This window comes from Tenrec ecaudatus, chromosome 5 (genome assembly GCF_050624435.1).
Source record: "Tenrec ecaudatus isolate mTenEca1 chromosome 5, mTenEca1.hap1, whole genome shotgun sequence".
NCBI classification, from domain to species: Eukaryota; Metazoa; Chordata; class Mammalia; order Afrosoricida; family Tenrecidae; genus Tenrec; species Tenrec ecaudatus.
In genome coordinates this window covers 146,169,805-146,182,800 of record NC_134534.1, presented here as the reverse complement: position 1 = coordinate 146,182,800, position 12,996 = coordinate 146,169,805, and the positions used below count along the sequence as shown (strand labels likewise).

General features: G+C 42.6%; 1 pseudogene; it reads right to left on the bottom strand.

Moving 5' to 3' along the window:
- Positions 1-862: 862 nt before the first annotated feature.
- On the bottom strand, positions 863-1,579 carry LOC142449274 (V-type proton ATPase subunit E 1 pseudogene; annotated as a pseudogene).
- Between the last annotated feature and the right edge of the window lie 11,417 nt (positions 1,580-12,996).

Below are 12,996 nucleotides of genomic sequence, written 5' to 3'. Positions count from 1 at the left end.
GTTGGCAGACCAACACATGACCCTTTACCCTACCAGCGCTCCTACGAGTTGGAATTTACTTGATGGCCATGAATTGGTGAGTTCATAGATATTAAATCAAAATCAACATATTAAAAAAAACACTTTTACCCAGGTTTTCATATGTAATACTCCCAATAGCCCAAAAAGGTAGATTCTATTATCATTCCCATTTTGCTGATAAGGAAACAGGGTCTGTGAAATGAAAATGTCACTGCTAATAGGTTGCAGAGTAGAAAATTAAACCCAGGTCTTTGTTAAGAATTTTGAAATTCTGCCCAGATAGATCCACCCTGCTAGACAAACATTGTTCTATCCACATCCTTAGGAATTTTGTACGGAGACAGTGTTTTGAGTGAAGAAGAGATAGAGTTCAAGATAGAGACAGAGTGGAACTATAAATCGTTACAGGCGCACACTGCCTCAGCTTTATCCTGTAAAACCACATCCGTTAACAACTCAATGCTTACCCTACAGAGCCACGGAAAAAAGATGAGACTTTCTACTCCAGTAAACCCACAGGAGCAGTTTCTACCCTGTTCTACAGGACCCCTATGAGTCAGAAGCAACTCGGTGGCAGTTGAGTTTGGTTTTTGGTTTTGATTTTTCTCATTCAGTCGTGATGGCTTTAGTTTTACATAAGATGAAGCAGGCACAATGAAGCAGGCATTATGCAATATTAAAGGATAATGATGAATCCACGAAACACTATTGGGAACAATCAGGCCAAGGGCATTAGCTACAGTAGGGTATTCCATTGATACAGTAGGGTATGCCATTGATTCCATTGGTATTCCATTGTTCCATTAGAACAGCAGAGAGGTTACACAGATAATCTTGGTTCTTAAAATATTGAAAACTTCCAGATGGTATCCATGGAGGAATGAATTCCACCTTCAAAAGGCTTAGTCCAAAAACTTCTTGTGGGCAACAAGGCTCCCTGGACCTTGGGCATCATCTGCTGGGCGATGAGGTCCAGCCAGCTCTCGAGGGTATTGGAGACCTTCATCTTACGGTCCCCTTTACACATCTCAATATCACCGGCTGTGTCCTCAGGCAGGTAGATCTCCTGATCAATTTGGACATCCACATCTTTTTTGGTGGCAATTTTATGCATCGGGATTGCTTTTTGCCCCACAGCCTTCACCAGAGGGAAATCATGCTTCCTTCAGGGATCCAGCAGCTGGTACAAACCCTGGAGGACCAGTCCGTCCAGCAGCACTTGGTACCTGGTCGTATCTTTCACCACCTTGCTGAGCCTCTGCTTGGCTTCACTGAGCAGGTCCATGATAAGGTCCTCTCTCGCTCTGAGAAGCGTTAGTCGTGCTTGATTCATCAAATTGGACATTTGGATTTTCTTCCGCTGCTCAATCTGCTTCTCCTTGTTCTCATAGTACTCTATGATCTTCAGTCTCTGGGTTTGCACCAGGCGACCTTTCTAAATGTTGAACTCTTCTTCTGCCTTTGCATCTATTTCTTCTGCCTTCTCATTGGCTTCTTGTTCAATGAAAGCCATCATGTGCTTTATCTGCTTTTGCACGTTAGCATCGCTGAGGGCCATGGTGAACACGCTGCTGGGCCGGAGGACAAGGAGCTCAAGCTTCGGCTTGAAGAAGGAAAGGCAAGGAATGGAACAGCAGAGAAAAGCCAGCGTAGGTCTTCGCTTCCTTCGCTTTCTAACTCTCAGAAACCATCATTTCAAAGAACTTATGGATCACGCGGAAACACAACTTCCATGAGCACAAGACGAGAGAAAGCAGAAAGTTCCCATGGCTTTCCCCCCTCTACTTGCATAACTCCAACAGCCAATTTTAGAGTGGATGTTAATCGTTTCTGAGACTGCGTCTTGTATGCAATCTGAGACAATAAAGGTGCTGATGCTTCTTTGTGGGAGACCTCGTAGCGTGGCAGTTAGGCATTGCGCTTCCTGAAGGTCAGCAGTTTGAAACCACCAGCCACTCTGTGGGAGAAGGACAGGGCTCTCTACTGCCGGAAAAGTTACACTCTCGAAAAAAAAAGAAAGGTTAGAATCTCTGAAGCTCCCAGGGCCAGTTCTACCCTGCCCTGTAGGGCTGCTATGAGTTGCCAGGACTCCATGCCTGTGGATTTTGGTTTGGATGCTTACTTCCTGTGTGGACTCCCATCACTCACTAGCATCTTTGAATTTTAAAAGATGTTGGGAACAGTTGCTTGTACCTTTAAGCCTCCCATCCTATTCTTGAATATTCTTTAAACCTCTGATATTTAACCTACCACACTACATTCCAGCACTGCTGACTCAGGAGAGTTCACAACATTGCTAAACTGCTGTTTTATGGATGCTCAATATGAGCCAGAAGACTCCTCCTTTTATGGAGACAAGATCAGCTACTTTGTAATCTACACCTATTCATCTAAATTGTGCCTACTGAGATTACGCAGAAGAGTCCAGCTCTTATCCATGATAGCCTTGTGACTATTTAAACATCGTTATTCCAATGCCTTCTTTCTTTCTTCATTGATGAGTTTTTTATGAATGAAATGGATTTACATTTCAGACCATCAACTCTACATTCAACGGTTCAAATCACTCACAAACCTCTCCTCATTCCTACCCCACCTCCCACTCAATTTCTCTTCTCCCTCTTATGGATCTACATCCCCCCTTTTACCCAAGTCAATACCTGTCAATCTTCTAGCCCATTGTTTCATCTTCTCACCCTTGGAACCCTGTCTGTCATGGGAACCTCTAAAGTCTGTTTGCTTTGGTAAGCAAATCTTTGTCTTGGTTTTTATCTTCTTAATAGTGGTCTTATTCAGTATTTGTCCTCTTGTGGGTGATTAACTTCACTCAGCATAAAGTTTTCCAAGTCCATCCATGTCATGAGATGCTTCATGGTTTCAGCATTGTTTTTCAGTGATGTATAGTCTTCCATAGTGCATATATACCAGGTTCTTTATGCATTCTTCTACTGGGGGACATATGACCCGTTTTCAACTTCTTACTATTGTGAACAAGTACATGGGAGTGCATGTGTCTGTTCATACTATGGCTCCTACTTTTTTAGTGTACATACCCAGTAGAGTTATTGCTAGATTGTGTAGAATTTTTAATCCCAGCTGTTTGAGGCACCACCATATTTCCACAATGGTGTGCACCTGTCCCGTCCCGCAGGACATTCACCGTGGATCCTGGAGGAGAGAGTGGGAATTGGGTGGGTACAAGAGGCACGGAGAATGAGGACAAGACAATATCCTGATCAAGTCCTGTTTTAATGAACAAAGAGTCATAACTTATAATGGCCAGCAAAGGGGGGGAGCCTCAGCCACACATGCAGATTAGGCTACCTTGGCAACAGGTCAATCAGGGAGTTCAGGGGAGCGTGCCCTGCCCATGAGTCAGTAAGGGCTTACAGTCTTCAATTAGGTACGCAGAGGAGTGGCAATGTACACGCAAATCAAGCATAGGGGAGGACGATCTTTTGCCCAATCAAGGAGATGCAGGACACGGGTGCTTATCTAAAGAGCATCACCCCTTGTTTGCTCAAGCTTTACAGTTGCAGTGCTCTGTCACGTAGGCTGGGGTAGAAGAATGCCCAGAGCTCAGGCTAATAAATTCCAAGTAATGGCCGGGCCTCACGGCTCCAGGCAAGTCCTAATAAATTCCAAGTAATGGCTGGGCCTCATGGCTCCGGACATGCACCCATGTCCTCTTCCAGGGTAAACTGGCCAAGTCCCACCAATGTTCCTCATAGGATGTAGTGTCTAGACAATTCATCCTCCTGTTGCCCGATTCGATTTGCACATGCTCTAATTTGACAACAGCACTCTTAAAATGCAGTGCCCAAGAAGAAACACCATCTTCTAGACACGATCTAACCACTGCAGACCGTACTCTGGGGCCAGATCCTCCCTTGTCCCTGCCACCAGCCTTCTACTATTAATGCAGGATCACATCACATTAGCTTGTTTTGGCAGCCAAGTCACATCACTGGCTCAGGTTGCATTTATTGTCAACTAAGGCCCTAGGTCTTTTTCCACATGCGGAGGATTTAAGTCAGAGTAGCCTGCTTCAGCCAAGAGCATGACTGGCTTCATGGCTCTGTTGCTCTTCTAATATTTCCAAGAACACTGAGTACAGGGTTAAAAACATTCCAAGCCTCCCTACTCAAACTCCTGGCATTTCAGCAATTGTCAGAGGCCAGAGGGGGCAAGGGGAGGAAAGAGGGAGCTTTAGACAATGGTGTGAATTACAATGTCTCTGGGCTGGATTTTATCATAAGAAACTAAGGGAGGGAGCCCAAATGCCATAGAGACCTACCTAACTGGGAAGACAAAATGCTTCTTTCTTGCACTAGAGCTAAACACTGCCAGGGATGCTAGGTTATAGCTACATTTGGGGTGACAAGAAAATACACAGAGAAGTACACAGATGCTCAATTGCCTACGGGTCATCACTAGAAGACTGATCTCAGAGAGACAAAATGTTCAAATGCACCCTTTAAAGATAAGATCTAGCCAAAGAACACTATGAAATGCACAACAGAGGAGAAAAAATGTTCAAGAACTTAATCTTTTCATCTTTACTTACCTAATGAATGAATCGATGCACTTTTAAAAGAGCCTCACATGGTTGTTCTATTTAATAGAATTTTCCTTTTATCGTCAGTTGTGTGAACATGTGAAACATTTATCTACAAACATTTCCTAAATGTAGCTCACTTTTAGCATAGTAAAAGGGAAGATGGTAACACTCATTTATTTATTTATTTTTAATCATTATATTAGGGGCTCATATAACTCTATCACAATCATACATCAATTGTGTAGAGCACATCTGTACATTCATGAGCCCTCATCATTCTCAAAATATTTGCTCTCCACTTAAGCCCCTGGCATCAGCTCCTCACTTTTCCCCCTCCCTCCCCGCTCCCCTCTCCCTCATGAACCCTTGATAATTTATAAATTATTATTTTGTCATATCTTTCCAGGTTCGACGTCTCCCTTTACCCACTTTTCTGTTGTCCATCCCCCACGGAGGAGGTTATATGTAGATCCTTGTAATTAGTTCCCCCTTTCTACTCCACCCTCCCACTCTTACCACTGGTCCTAAAGGGATCATCTGTCCTGGATTCTCTGTGTTTCCAGTTCCTATCTGTACCAATGTACATCCTCTGATCGAGCCAGATGTGTAAGGTAGAATTGGGATCATGATAGTGGCGAAGGAGGAAGCATTTAGAAAGTAGAGGAAAGTTATATGTTTCATCCTTGCTACACTACACCCTGACTGGCTTGTTTCCTCCCCAAGACCCTTCTGTAAGGGGATGTCCAGTTACCTATAGATGGTTCTTGGGTCCCCAATCTACACTCCCCCTCACTCACAATGATTTGATTTTTGGTTCTTTGATTAGATTTTTTTGGTTTTTTGACACCTCGTGATCACATAGGCTGGTGTGCGTCTTCCATGGAGGCTAATACCCATGCCCTTTAATCTGAGCTTGTCATTCATAAGTTATTTTTGCCTAAATTCATACATATTCTAATGAATGTTTACTTGGTTTCCCAGATTATAAACAGAAAATTGGAAGGGAGGCTAGGCTACTTGAGACTGACCATGATAAAAGCCCAAAAGTCATTGATTAAGTGGATGAAAAGAAAACAGGGGGAGGTAGGGGGTAAAAAAGGAGCTGGCACCAAGGGCTCAAGTAGAAAGAAAATGTTTTAGAAATGATGATGGCAACAAATGTACAAATGTGCTTGACACAATGGATGGATGGATTGTTATGAGAGCTGCAAGAGCCCCCAATAAAGTGATTTATTAAAAATTTTTAAAGAAAAAAAGCACTAAAGAGGATACACAGGCAACTATTGACAGTGTTGCTGCTTGGGAGATGGAATAGGTATAGGACTCTCATGCAGTTATTAAAAAAGCTACAGAAAAACCTTTTATGAAAGAAGAATGTTCGGTGCCTATATTTTAAGTAGAAGTAAAATCAATTATAAAACAAAACATATCAAATGATGCTGACTTTATAGACTATGTGCAAAAAGAACAACTTGAGTAGATATAAATATTCTGACAGATGAGAAATTTTTTGTCTGGAATGGTAAGGTTTCGCCCATTATGTAATCCAAGTAGGCTTTTATGAAAAGCCGGATGAGTTTCAGGTTTAAAGTCTCAAAGGGGTTCACAACTGGGCGCAATGAACCTCGTGGAAAAACACACCCACATGTGCGGAAATGTGTATGTGGTGTGTGTATGGGTGGGGGTTGGGAATCCCAGTGACAGAGGGGTTGAGGGAGCAAGGGGCAGGAGGATGCTGAGACCAGAGAGTGAGGTGGGGACCAAATCGTGCGGGCTGGGGGGCAAGAGAGGCTGTAGGCCCCAAGTAGGCCTGGAGCAGGTGCATTTGTATCCCCTTGTGGGAGGGAGGCCCTCCCCCTCCCTTACTACTCAGTTTGGGGTCTTCATAGTAGACCGAGTCCTTCCCAACCTCACATATGGAGGACTTTGCAGGCATGGGATGGACAACCCCCATCCCTAAATCTAGCTACCTAACAAAATTTGACATTTTCTTTTCATCTGTGTGAGTACCTGTCCAACTTAGGTCCATGGGTCTGATACCAGCTGGAGCCCTCTTCAGCCTCAGGCAACTGTAGGTCAATGAGGCAGGATGCTGGGAGATCACAGGTGTGTGGGTGCAGAGTCTCCTGGATTCAAGGTTTGTGGAAACAGGGCAGAGTACAAGCAACTCCCAGGTTGGGTCTCAGGGCCATATAGGACAGCCCTGGAGGCAGGGTTCCAGCAAGAAAGAAGGTGAAGATGGAGAGAGAGGGGAGGAATCCCAGTGTCTCCCTTACAAAAAGACAACACTTCCCAGGAGGCATCATTGGGCCACCACTTGATTGACAGGTTGGACTTGACCCCTACACACATCCCACCCAGGGTACCATCAAGTTGGCATAGAATCTAACTGCCACAATCATTTTTGCTGTTTTGTACTCTACTTCCTCTTACTGCCAACCTGATGTGAAGGCCAAATCCCCACAGCCTCTTTGAGACCGACCACAAGCGGCCCCAAACTATTGCCAACAATCACTGCCTCTAAATTTTTCCTTTCAAGAGAAAATTAAACCCTTTTTCTGTTTCAGTCACTGCAATGAGATCTGTCATTTGCAGCAGAATGCAATTTATCATCAAAATGTGAATCACCTTTTACATTAAAACTTTAACAAGGTACAGTGAATTTATAATAATTCGGGCAAGAAATGTGAGACGGATTGCACAAATCAAGAATGTAGTCAATGTTACTGAATTGTACATGGAGATCATTGGATGGGTATGTGTGTTCTGCTGTGTTTTCTCCACAACAAAAATAAAATTTTAAAATGTATACAATATACAGATTTCCAATTGGTAGGTAGGAGTTAAAAATCAGACTATAATCACAAAGACTGGCTTTTGTTTAGTGTTGACTGCTAAATTCTATTAGTTGCTTTTATACCCAAAACAAGTGGGTCTCATGCAGCTATAGCTTTGTTTTGCGGAACTAGGATTGATTTGTTTTTTGTCGTCATTGTGAATCTCCACTGCCCCTTTCCTGCCTGTCATCTATTGCGCCTGCTGCTTTAGATGTCCCTGTTTATCAATGACAGTTACTTCACCATTATTCCCAGTCCAGGAAGGATGGGAGTAACTGAACATTACTGTGGATTCCACCTCCGTCAGTGGGTCCTTGTACCTGAGAACGAGTCAAGGAGGCTGCACATCCCCCTGACCAAGCAACTGATGGGAAGCTATTCTGGGAGTCTTTGGACATCTTCTAAAAGAGGAACTCTTCTAACACGACGGCTGCTGAGGGCCTAGAATGTGAGTTTGGAGTTATTAGCTGCCTTATGATCGTAATGGAGCCCTGGGGAGTGATACTGATGTTGTGATTGAAAAGGTCAGCCGCTTCGAGGGAGAAAGACTGGCTTTCTATTTCTGTAAACAGTTCAGGAAAGCAGAAACAAAAACACCCTCAAAATGACTGCCATAGAGTCAATGTCTACCATAGTGACCCTCTAGGACAAAGCAGAACTTTGGGTTGCCGAGACTGGAATTCTTTCCAGGAGCAGAAAGCCCTCTTACCCAGTGGTCCTCAACCTTCCTGATACTGCGACCCTTAAATACAGTTCCTCGTGGTGTGGTGACCCCCAACCATAAAATCATTTTTGTGTTACTTCATAACTAATTTTGCTACTGTTATGAATCGGGCAACCCCTGTGAAAGGGTCGCTTGACCCCCAAAGGGGTCATGACCCACAGGTTGAGAACCACTGCCATAAGCAGTTAAGCGTCTTGGAAAAGCCCGGTAAACAGAGTCTTGGAAAGTCACAGGGTCAGTTCTCTCCTGTCCTCTCGGGTCAATATGAGTCAGATTGCACTCTGCGGCAGTGAGCGCGATTTGCTTCATCATTCTACAAGAGCAACAAGCCCCAGAGAAAACTTCAAGGAAGGGAAAGGATAAAACTAAGTACTAATCACATAACTCAGCCCAAGTCTCATCTTCTCACATCTGTTAATCAGTAAATTTCCCTTTTGGGTTGAAGCCAGTTTGAGCTAGGTTTTTGTTTGTTTGTCTTAATTTAGAAATATACGAATCTCAGTAAATAATCCTGATTCACTACGTTAGGCTTTATTTACCATGCCAAGTGCTTATAGGGAATCTTCCTTAAGAATCTATTTACCCAAAGAGCCATGTAATAGAATATCAACTTAATGCATTGCTTCTGCGTTTTTCATATTCTAAAATATTCCACTAATTTTATTGATTTATTCCATTTCAAATGAGGTGGTTCAGTGGTAGCATTCTCGCCTTCAATGCAGTAGACCCGAGGTCGAGTGTCAGGAACAGCAGAAGGTCGCATGCTGCCATGAGCTGAACAGGTTTAACTTCCAGACTAACACAGGCTAGAAAGAAAGGCCTCGCGACCCACTTCTGAAAACCAACCAAGGACATTTCCGTGAATCACGATGGGCCAATTTGCACTGGTCATGGGGATGGTGCCGAACTGGTCAGCAAGTGTTCTGTTGGTCATGGGGCCACCATGGGCCAGGGACCAACTCAATGGCAGCCAACAGCAACAATTACTTTTATCATTTGATAAAATAGGAGAAATCTTCACTACTACAATCTAATCATCTAGCTAAAGGATAGATGAGGGGACTTCAAAAAGTTTTCAGAAGCAGGGAGGGAAAAAAGAGGAGCTGATATCAATGGTTTAAAAGAAAGTAAATGTCCAGAAAAGAATGATGACAACATATGTACAGATGCGCTTGACACAACGGATGTATGGATTGTTATAAGAGTTGCGAGAGCCCCCAATAAAATTAATTAATTTTTAAAAGTTCTTAGAAAACAAAGGACCTGAAAGCAGGTGGTATTTCCCAAGTCCCCTTGTAATTGTTGTAAGCTGTCATTAAGTCAATTCTTGTATACCGTATATACTCAAGTATAAGCCGACCCGAATATCAGCCGAGGCACCTAATTTTACCACAAAACTGCATTAAAAAATGTGCTGAAAAAACTCAGCTTATACACCAGTATATACAGCATATCTCACTACAAAGATGAAACAAATCTCATTGAAAATCATCTTCAGAACAAAAGAAGATAGTATAACTTATTATCCTTTTCTTCCTTCAAATATTTACCTTATGAAAGTCACAGTTCTAAGTGACGAGGGATACATTTTATAAGACTTCTCAATCTAGCAAGGCAGACAAGATATGCACATAAATAACAAACGAACCAACAAACCCTCACTGCTCTGGGGTCCATTCCAACACCTGTTGACCCTGTAGGACAGAGCAGAACTGCACCTGTGTGTTTGCGAGCCTGTAACTCTTTACAGGAGTAGAAAGCCTCACCTTTCTCCCTCAGAGCAGACGGTGGTTTCAAACTGTTGGCCTTGCAGATCACAGCCAGACTCATGACCACTGTGCCACCAGGGTCCCATCCACAAATAACAGCTCTCTGAAATTAGGACATAATAAGAAACAAGACATAGAAGAGTTTTTAAAATTTTTATTTTAAATCCTATGATATTGTGTGAGCAGTTAGCGTTGTTGAAGATCAAACAATTCTCTATTATATCAAGATATGGTTGAGAAAAACTATGGAGCAGAGAGCTAATAACTTGCCTTAGTTCACTGCAAGGAGCCAGACCTCCTGCGACACAGTCCAACATTCTTTCTCACTGCCCCACCCCATCTCTGTCAAGAGAGAAGCAAAAGGTTTCCTGAACTATAATTTTCCTTTAGCCCAACCTAAAATGGAGAGACAGTCATAAAGACCGTGTTAAAATAAGCTTAATTCTCTTCTTACCATCTATCAAGGCAAAACAGCCAAGTCTCCATTTCAGTTATTGGAGCTGGGCTTCAACTTCTGACAGGATTTTACTATGCTTGCCTTTTGTTTATTAGTCTAACCTTGAACATGCATAAATCCTGCCTGAGAAAAATCCCAGTTTCCTTTGGACACATTCGTTCTCTTCTGCATTTGGGACGAACCAATGATGCCCGATGGAGCAAACTCTGCTACCTAAATTAAACTCAGTTCATGGGACACTACCCAGGTGGGCAGTGCCAATAGACACAAAAGACACGGCAAATTCTAATTTGATGGTGAGTAAAAGTTTTATCTATGTTAAAAAAATGAAATGCCAAGACTAAATGAGCGCCACTATTCCTGGTGACCTTGTCAAGAATTTACGAAGAGAACTAATTCTCATTAGAAGTCTTTGCTGTGATGTATTTTTGCAGTGTAGTTGAGATGGTAACCCCTTACAAATAATTTGAGGAAATGGATTAAAAATTTGACTTCATAAGCACATTGAAAATAATTTTCAGGCACAAAGCTTGCTGGGCTGTACAGATTTTTCCTTTTGCTTTCTCTTTGTATTATATCCTCATCCTCTGCGCCTGTTGGTACTGCCAGTTAGGATGCCAACCATGCAAGTCTTCCTGGATGAAGTTTAATTTAGGCAACGCTTAGCTTGTGTGATAGATGCAACACTAAAGAATTTCTTTTTCTAAAAAAAAGAATTTCTTTTTATCAAACATTTATATGTGCTTTGAAGTTTCATTTGTAGATATTCCCTGAAAACTTGCTGAGTTTTACAACAGTAATTTCAGCCATGGCAAAACTTTACAGTTTTGTCAGGGAAAACAGATAAAAAGAAACTAAGCAAGCAAATAAAACGATTATAAATGAGGACACAATGTGAAAAATGTAACCGATGTCCTGGAATTAATTATAAATGTGGAAGTTGTTGATCGGGTATGTTGGGCTGTGTTTAATTTCACCAAAAATAGACTAAATTAAATATATACGTATGAACTTTGGTAGGCATAAAGCACAAGCATTGGACTAAGATGTCGATTAATGAGAGTGAAGATCTATTTTACTTGGATGTGATAATGTAGTTAGGGAAGGCTTCTCGGAATCAGTGACATTTCTACTGAAATCTAAGAATTTAAGGGAACTTCTTACGGGATGAGCCAAAGAAAGGATATTCCAGAACAGTGGTTCTCAACCTTCCAAATGCCACGACCCTTTCATACAGTTCCTCAGGTTGTGGTGACCCCCCCCCACAACCATAAAATTATTATTTTTTCTCTTTTTACATTTTATTAGGGGTTCATACAACTCTTATCACAATCCATACATATACATACATCAATTGTATAAAGCACATCCGCACATTCCCTGCCCCAATCATTCTCAAAGCATTTGCTCTCCACTTAAGCCCTTTGCATCAGGTCCTCTTTTTTTTTCCCCTCCCTCCCCGCTCCCCCATAAAATTATTTTTGTTGCTACTTCACCACTATCATTTTGCTACTGTTATGAATTGGACGACTCCTGGGAAAGGGGGGGTCGTTGAATCCCCAAAGGGGTTGCAACCCACAGTCTGAGAACCGCTGGTCTAGAGAGAGAAAACAAACATACAGAGGTCTATCTTGGGCTTTGGGGCAAAATGTACATTCTAAGGACACAGTCCTCCACAAGAAGCCCTCATTTCAGACACCAGACACAGTGAGGGAGTCCAGAGGGTCACACCACTTCAAGCCAACTGACTACAAATTCGGAGGTCCTTATGGATTCCCTCAGGTTTGATCATTCACTAGAATGACTCACAGAACTCAAAAAACACTCTATCGACTACTACGTTTTTTATTGTAATAACAATCAGCCAAAGAGATATGCAATGGCAGGAATATAGGAAGGTCCCAGAGGTGAAGCTTACCATAGTCCTCTGGCAATGAAAGCCCCAAATCCATTTGTAGGGCCCCCAAACAGATTAAGTTTCCATTGAATTCTTTCTGATCATGAACCAAGGCTGTAGATAATCTTGCCCTGGGAAGTACATTACCTCCACCCCTCCCCAGGGAGCCCAAGGAGGGCTAGTCTCTCTCTCAAAGGGTCTTGTCTGGTAAGTCCTTGATGGAGGGTATATGGGGGGAGGACAGTTCAGGGGGTCAAGTAGTCATGAGTCATGCCCTGACTGCCTTGGTTAGAGGGTCCTGTGTGAACTTGTAAACCCTTCTATCTAACAATGTAGTACCCCAATCGCTTCTGTATTTCCCACCTGTAGCAGTGATGGTTAAATGTTCTCCTTAAATTACATTTCAGATTAGGGTCTCTTTAGTACCCTAAAGCAGTCTTCAGAGATGGGCTATGTGTTAGTCTGGGTCGACTAGAGAAACAAAGTCATGGACACACATATGTATATAAGAAAGAGATTTATATACAAGAGCAATTGAACATTGAGAGAACATCCCAACCCAGTCCAGTCCAAGGCTGATAGTAGCCCATATGTCTGATACCAACCTATAAAGTCCTCTTCAGACTCACAAAACACATTCCATGAAGCCAAATGCAGGGCAACCACAAGCCAATGGGTTGAAAGCCTTTGGGTCCAGTGGCATTGTAAGCATCTTAGGGCCGGCAGGGGT